Here is a 9,012-nt window from a genome sequence, read left to right as displayed (position 1 = left end):
CTGGCCAATCAGTGTTTTATTAAAGCAATATGAATGACAAATCTTTATAGTGTACAAAAGCATTATTCCACAGCATTTCCCTTTTTTTAATTTTCAAAACAAAAACTGAATCTAATCTCTTTTGTTTAGCTTTTTTCCTGACCATTATCCACAACTTGTAACCAACACTCTAAACAAAGACAAACATCCATAATCCATTTTTTGGAAATGTGGACATAGTTTTCTAGGCTATTTTCTACTGATCAGGGTGCTGATAATCTTATGGGGACCTAGAAATTTAGAATTATAGTCAAGTCCTGACTGGAGTAGTCTGTGAGGCTGGATCATCTCAGCCAGCAGTCTTGAAGCAGTTCTGAATGCAAAACTCAGAGGAAACTGCAACAGAGGTACTCTGAAAAGTTAGATAATCAGGACCATCTGTCCCCATTAGAGATTTTTCAGGGGGGGTCTTCCTTGATCAAGCTTTATTTTCCTTAACCCAGAATGAATCCACAGCCTCTCATTTTGCATGGAAACAAAGCAAAATCTCTTCTCCAAAATAACATATCTTTTGACTTAAATTTTGAAGTCAAGGAATTTTCAAAATATATAGGTTGTATTAATCCAGCAACATTTATAATCAAATGTCTTTTAGTGACTGTTGTTCCTTCCTCAGCAGTCAAACAATTCAAAGACAACACAATAATATACAGTATCCAGATTCTTTGTGTGTTTTCTATCTTTATGTAGGTTTTTTTAAAACTCTATTTCTTTTATTTTTATTTCTAATCTTTGTGTTTTTTGAGACAGGATTTCTCTGTGTATCTTTGGCTGTCCTGTATCTTACTCTGTAGACCAGGTTAGCCTCGAACTCAACTGAGATCCACAAGTCTTTGCCTCCCAAGTGCTGGGTTTAATAGTGCGTGCCCCCATACCCAGCTACTCTATTTCTTTTTTGTTTTAAGAACTTTATTCTTTTTCTGTTCTCTCCCAATGCTACGTATATTTTTAAACATGCTGTAAACTGTTTAGAGGTTTCTTTTTTTTCCATCTGAATCTGTCCTTACTGTATAAATCTATCTTTTTCTGAGCACGTGAGTGTTTAATCTGATAAATGGCATGGCTAGGGTTGAAGCTGTGGCTTTGGTGGCTGTCTCCACCCCATTCCTTAGCTTTCTGAGAGTCTAGCTTCATGACTGAGGTAAAGGCGAGAGCCACGTTTATTGCCACAATTCTGTGGAGTTTCTAGGTCCATGAAACCACCAAGAAGCACCAAGAAGCAGCTCATAAACGTCATTTAAGTGTTTGGTGGCAAGGACTCTTAAAAAGAGCTGCAAGTTTTTTGTCGCCAAGACGGAATCAGGAAGCCTCTCTGAAAGGAGCCCCACTTCTGCTTGCCTCTGGCAAACAGAGCCTAGTGGAGTAAAAACAGTTACCAAGAAGCTGCGCTTGACTCTGTTCTCATCTGTGTAGAATCTTTTGTTTTTAAGGTTTCTCAAGCTTTATGTGGAAATTCTTGCTAAACGTTTGAGCACCACTTGTTGATGGAAATTTCTGTCTCCCCCCCCCCGTCCCACAGCCAGTTGATTCCAAAGAAATATATAGAGGCTTATATTAATTATAAACTGGTTTATTAGCTCAGTCTTATTATTAACCAGCTCTTACAACTTAAATCAACCCATAATTTTTATCTATGTTTAGTCACAAGGCTTGGTACCTTTTCTTAGTGAGGCATTCTCATCTTGATTCCTCTGCATCTGGCTAGTGACAGACTCCCTGCCTTTCCTCTTCCCAGAATTCTCTTATCTGGTTGCTTTGCCTATATTTTCTGCCTGGCTATTGGCCAATCAGTATTTTATTAAACCAGTACAAGTGACAAATCTTTACAGTATACAAGAACATTATCCCACAGCAACTTATCTGGGTTTTGTAACCAGTTCTAGGCAGCCTGGGTGATGTGACTCTATCTCAAACAAACAACAGAAAAGGGGTTCAACAAAGAAAAATATCAATAGCTATTGTACTGTTGTGAGGCAATTCTACCAAAGACACTCTTAAAGTGGACTAGAACATCTGTATTGCTGGCCAGATGCTTCAGGGGAACTTGCCCAAATTGTTCAGCTCAAGCCAATCTTTGCCTTCCTTTTATGCAGAAACCCACATCCTGGTTGACACACTTTGGCCAGCAAGAACAGCTGCGCCCTGTTACAGTATTCACAGCTTTTTAAGATGGCTTCCGAGTCAGTAAACTCCCTTCTCTGTCAGAAGCTGGGGCATACGTCATGTTGAGTAGTTAGTTGAACACTGAGTTTTGCCCTGTGTCTAGAGCTTCACAGCCAAAAAGTGCCTCTCCCTCCCAAGACTGGCTGAGATGGGAGGGAGGGGTCAAGGAGGAAAGTATGCAAGCTGCTCTGCAGCTTCCTTTCACACTGATGTTTATGAGTCAGACCTGGTGGTCCACGCCTTTAAAGCCAGCATTTAGGAGGCAATCGGATCTTTGTGCGTATGAGGCCAGCCTGGTCCACATAGTCAGTTACTGCCAGAGCTACAAAGTGAGACTGTCTTAAAAAAAAAAAGGGTTATTTATGTAGTTTTTGTGGTTCTAAGTATCAAATCTAGGACTTCACACACAACTGAGCAGTGTAACAATGAGTTATACACCCCCAGCCATTCAAAACATTTTACTTTTTCTTCTTAGGGTGAAGGTACTTCAGGACCAAATCGACTAACATGAGTTCCATTCCCAGGAACCCATGCAAAGGTGGAAGAGAGAACCAGCTCTACAAAGTTGCCCTCTGACCTACACATGAGCATCATGACATGTAGGCACCCGCACATATACAGACACAGACACACAGACACACACACACACACACACACACAATAAATAATTATTATAGATGGTTGTGAGTCTACCACGGGTGCTGGAAACCAAACCTGGATTCTCTCTGAGAACAGCAAGTAATCTTAATCACTTAGCCATCTCTCCAACCCCCAAATGTAAATCTCTAAACCAATCAATACATTGTGGACACATGGTGTTGGTGTAGAGATTTATCTCATTCTTTGTTATAGCTGCATTGCTTTCCACAGCATAGTGTGTGCTTGTTTGTTTTTGGCTTGGTTTTGGTTTTAGTTTTTCAAGACAGGTTTTCTTCTGTGTTGCCCTGGCTGTCCTAGAACTCACTCTGTAGACCAGGCTGGCCTTGAACTCACAGAGATATGCCTGCCTTTGCCTTCTTAGTGCCAGGATTAAAGTTGTCTACCATTGCCTGGTGACAACATAGTTTTATAACACCATTTCTAAACCGGGTTTGTGCACTGTAGAGTGCAGACCATCGCTGAGTGGCTGGCTTCATGGTTCTCTCAGTGGGCTACTTTTACCCTGTGCACTTCAAGGTTTCCCTCTGTAAAACTGAGCTGGCGGCCCCTACCCCAAAGTGCCATGAGACAGGAAGGTTTTGTACCTGTAAAGCTCTGAGCAGATGCCTTCCATATCGTACCTGCTTTATCACTACACAAGTCTTGACCGCTTGTGTGAGCGTTTCTGCAAGACAGCTTTGTAGAGACAGACAGTACCATATGATGTAGTAGCAGTTCATAGTAGTTCATGCCAGTTGATCTTAGAACTCAGGAAGCTGAGGCAAGAAGATTGCAAACTCAGAGTTAACCTGGGTTATACAGCTCAGCTTCAGAACTACAACCTATATTAAAAAACAAACAAACAAACAAACAAAACAAAACAAAAAACCTAAGGAAAAAAGAGAGAAGGGGTGGGATGGAGGGAGGAAGGAAAGAAGGAAGGAAGGAAGGAAGGAAGGAAGGAAGGAAGGAGATAAGGAAAGTGCCTGTTCCCAGCTTCCACAGCCACCGGCAGTATCTGAGGTGTCCCTCTGCCGTATACTTGCTCTTCTTCCATTAGATCCAGCCTTTTAAATACTTCTTTTTGAACATTCATGGGCTGGGGATGTGGCTCAGTTGGTAGAGTGCTTGTCTGGTGTGCACAAAGTCTTGAGTTCAGTCCCCAACACTGCTTAAACAAACCACGGTGGCTCACCTGTAATCCCATCGCTGGTAAGTGGAGAAAGAAAGATCAGAAGTTCAAGGGCATCCTTGACTATATAGTAAGTTTGAGGTTAGCCTGGGCTACATTTAAACATTCTTGATGCACAGCTAGAAGCAGCCTTGGATTTTAAAACATGGTTTTAACAGAGCTGCAAAAGTTTCAAGTTCATGTGCTTGTTGACCTCAAGGTGCCAAGTCTAGAAAGGATTCCTCCAGACATCCTAGCTGATGTCACTGATGTAGTGACGGCAAGACAGTATGGCTACAGAGGACTCATCATGGCTTCTTTTGTAACAGTGACAGTCTAGAAAACAACAGGGGACTGGTTAAATAATTCACTGCTTACCCACACAGTGGATTACTAGATAATCATTTAAGATAGAAAGGAAAACAATATTCAAGATGTAATTTTCAATGAAAACTCAAGAGTGGAATCACCAGCACCCAGATCCCTCCCTTCACTGAGCCAGAGACATGCACTTCTTCACTCTGTAATATGGTTGAAATGAAGATAGATTATCATCAAAGGCCTGCCATAATTCAATTGGAATGGGTTTCACTCTTAGTATATAAAATAATGCCATGTTTTACAATCTATAGCATCTGGAAACTTATGAAAGTCAATAGCATTTACCAAGTTCAAGGCATTGTCAAGCAATGTGCAGATATTACATATAGATTTTTTTCTTTTTATTACATTTATTTCATTAGTACGTGAGTAACTGTGTTTGTGTGTGCGCATTGGAGCGAGTACAAGAGGGTGCTTATCTGCTCAGGCACACAAGCCCACGTGTGTAGATGAGAGAACAGGGAGCCAACAGGACTTGGTTCTCTCCTTCTACCGTCTAAGTCTTGGAATCAAATTCAGTCATTGGACCTGGCAGCAAGCATTTTTACTAAGTTATCTCTCAGTGTCCCCACCACACACACATCGCAACACTCAGTAGGCTGTCTATAGGTCAGGAAATAAGATTGACTTTAGGTACTATTTGGATTTCCAGAATGGATGCTTTTAGGCTCAGGAGCCAAAGCTACTGATAATGGCAATGTCACATATAGATGTAGAAGGAGACTGCTCTTTTATTTTCCAACCACCTATACCCAAATAATCACACAGAAACTACAGTAATTACAACATTGTTTGACCTATTAGCTCAGGCTTCTTATTAACTAACTCTTACATATTAAATTAATCCATTTCTATTTATTCATGTATTGCCATAAGTCTGTGACTTTCCGGGTAAGGTTCTATTCTGGTATCTTTCTCCTTCGATGTCTTCTTGACTCTTCTTACTTTCTCTCTCTATCTCTATCTCTGTTCTGATTTCCCACCTGGCTTTCCTCGCTAAACCATTGGCTGAAACAGCTTTATTCATCAACCAATAAAAGCAACACATATACAGAAGGGCATCCTACATCATGTAGAGAGATCTCTGGGTGCCAGGCCTGTCATCGGATGCTTCCTCGCTTCCTGTATTAGTTCACTTAGTTCTTAATTAGCATATAATGAGGGCGACAAGGACATCTCTCATGTATGTGAGGATGAAGAAACAAAACATTGAGAGGTTAGGACACGGCCCACCGATCAGGCGAGTCTTCACACTGTGATTAACCTACTCTAGACAACCACTCACAAACATGCCCAGAACTTTGTCTCCAAGCTGATGCTATATTGTATCAAGTCAATAATCAATATAAGCTGTCACACAGGACACGTAGGAAGCCCCTGGGTTCTGTCCCCAGCACTGCATCACGACATAAACAGGGAGTGATGGTGAATTGTAATGGGATATTCGATCACACTGAGAACCCTGAGTTAGTGTTTACCTTGACTCAGAGAGGTTGAGCTAGTGCCTAGTTGACAGGAAGTAATCATAGGACAGATGAGAGCATCTGGTAGAGATAGAAAGATGCACAGGAAGTAGCAGGGAGAGACTGAGTATAGCCTGCAGGTTTGTTTGCTTTGTTTGTTTGTTTGTTTGAGGTTGGTTCAGAGCAGAAGGACGGGTCTTTCAGGAACACTGGCAAGGAGAGAAAGTTAGCTAGTTGCCACTCAAACTCTTTGAGCTCGAAGGTTTTCCCTAACCTTTAAATCTTGAGTCCCACTAATAAATGGAACAAAAGAGATTTAGTTAAAGCTATCTTTAGAGGCAGCAACAGAGCTCTTGCGAAGGAATGGAGGTCATGGGCTAGGGCCGGGGGCCGGGGGCCGGGGCCAGAGTTCCCACTGGGCTGAGGCCTCAGCGACCGGGCAGCTGTCAGAGAAGCAGGCCTGGTTCTTCAGAGATACAGTTGCTGGCTGGAACAGCAGTAGCTTATGGCACAGCCACTGTGCCAGTGCTAAAGAGCAACCGTGAATGCCCGTAACCAAAGCACTAGCAAAGCGGAGGCAAGATGAGTTCAAAGTCATCCTCAGGCACATAGCAAGTTTGAGCCCAGCCTGGGCTACATGAGACCCCGTTTCAAACTAATAGTAATGATGATGATGATAATTTGTATTTATAAAATTGAATTTTAAAATAAATTTAAAAGGATAAAAAGAAACCGATGCTCGTGTATTGCTTGAAGGGCAGTGTGGGACTAGGAATAGAGTGGATAGGGTGTATAATGGGAATGAAAAATTTTATTCTGCACCGTTTTTATGGCATTTGATTTGGGGTCCGTGTGAATGCATTACCAGTTTGAAATTAAATCAAACAAGTATTTTAACTTTGCTTCAAATGAGCAAACCACTGTTGTAAGAGAAGCCTTCCAAGAGTCAATAAGGCTCCCGGAGCCATTTGCTGTTTTGTTATTCTGATATTTATCTTGTAAGCCTCTGACAGGTTTCATCTTGTTATTTTGAAGTATCACAGGGCAACAGATGAATGCTTCCCTTCAGCCTGACCACACATGCCATGATTTCAAGGCTTCAGTCCCAAGGCATCACCTCACACGTGGGTCCCCCGGATCAAGCCAACAGAAGGGCAGCACGGTGGCTAAGCAGCAAGGAAATCCGCTCCCCTAGAGAGTGGCAGCGTGGTCACCAGCTGTGTTGGCATAGGGATTTGTCTTTTAAGTCCTTTGTCTCCCAACAGGTTCAGAGCCGTTGACTCTCTGACATTCTCTTCTTCATGAGTCACAGGGTCTGAATTGCTTAAATATTGAGATTCAAAACAATATCTTTCCTTCCCAATTTTTAAAGATGTGTGTGTGTGTGTGTTGTGTGTGTTGTGCAAACACGGGCACAAGGTCAGAGGATAACTCTGTAGACTATATTCAGCCCTTTCATCTTTATGTGGCTCCAAGGATCAAACTCAGGTTTATTATTTGGGGTATCAAGCTCCCTTACCCACTAAGCCATCCCACCAGGCTTTGGAGGTGGTGGTGGGGACACTGGATCTCAAGTAGCCCTGGTTGTCTCCAGCTCCTAAATGCTGGAATTATAAGCATGCACCACCACACCCAGCTTATTCTTTTCCGAGGATGAAACCCAGGGCTTCCTGAGTGCCAGGAAAGCAAGCACTCTGCAGTTTGAACGCTAGCCCCACCTCACCCCCTCCAAATGCCATCCGAAAGGGTTGGAGTTTGGGCTGCCTGTACCTATTTTATTCCAGCTATGGCACTGAGTAAATTTAGGAATGCCAAAACTCTTTCAGTTTCCAGAAAAAAAAAATATAAAATGTCCACTTTCAATAAGTGTTTGGCTTGCAAAGATTCTTTGCTATCACTTCCCCCAAAGGGCATGATGTGTCGCCTTCCAGTTCTAGTCAATGTTACAAGAGTTGGGAGATAGCGTGCCAGCCTGATGCATCGTGGGAATGTTTGTGTGCATGCATGCGTGTGTTCATGTGTGCGTGCACGCGCGCACGTGTGTGTGTGTGTGTGTATGTGTGTGTGTGTGTGTGTGAGAGACCAGCCTCTGATAAAGATGCTCTGGGGAGCTGCTCCAGCACAAGCGGCAGACGTCTGGAGTCTATCTCTGTCTAAAGATGTTTAAAGGCCTGCATCAGCAGCAGCTATCAGAGACCCGAGTTCACTGTACTCCCAGGACTCAGGACTAGCAGCAAACGGATCCCAGAGCCATTAGGAGAGGGTAGAGTACCCCATACGCAGGAAGCCCTATATAAACTAGGCATGGTAGGGCTGAGGGTAGAGTACCCCACACGCAGGAAGCCCTATATAAACTAGGCATGGTAGGTGGCACACCTAGCCCTTGGGTGATAGAAGAAGGAGGATCAGAATTTCAAAGCTATTCTTGTTGACATAATTAATGAGTTCAAGGTCAGCCTAGGCAACGTGAGACCCTATCTCAAGAAAGGAAGGAAGGAAGAAAGAAAAGAGGCTCAAAACAAGTATGTTTTGTTGTTTTAAGACTTATTTATTTTAGCTGGGTGGTGGTAGATTAAAGGTGCACACCTTTAATTCCAGCATTCAGGAGGCAGAGGCAAGTGGATCTTTGTGAATCAGAGTCAGCCTGGTCTGCAGAGCAAGTTCCAGGACAGCCAGGACTGTTACACAGAGAAACCCTCTCTCAAAAAGCACCTCCTATTTTTTTTTTAACTTATTTTGGGTAAGGGTTGGTGATGCATTCTTTTCATTTCATCACTTGGAAGGCAGAGGCAGTTGATCTATGTGAGTTCAAGGCCAGACTGGTCTACATTGGACCTTAATTTTTAAATTTTTAAAAAATTTAAGGCAGCCAGGACTATACAGTGAGACCCTGTCTCAAACAAAACAAAAGACCAACTTATTTTCATTTTTTTATGAACGAATGTTTTGCTTGCGTGTATGTAAGGTCACTGCTTGCCTTCCTGGTACCCCTGAAAGCCACAGAGCACAAGAGTTGCAAATGTCTACAGGCTGTCATGTTGGTGCTAGGACCTGACCCAGGGTCCTCTGCAAGAGCCACAAGTGCTCTTAACCACTGAGACATCTCTCGAGTCCCACTAAAGTCACCTTTTAAGTACCTGATAAACCATACAGTGA

This window comes from Myodes glareolus, chromosome 4 (assembly GCF_982192425.1).
Source record: "Myodes glareolus chromosome 4, mMyoGla1.1, whole genome shotgun sequence".
Taxonomy (NCBI): domain Eukaryota; kingdom Metazoa; phylum Chordata; class Mammalia; order Rodentia; family Cricetidae; genus Myodes; species Myodes glareolus.
This window is presented reverse-complemented; position numbering follows the sequence as displayed.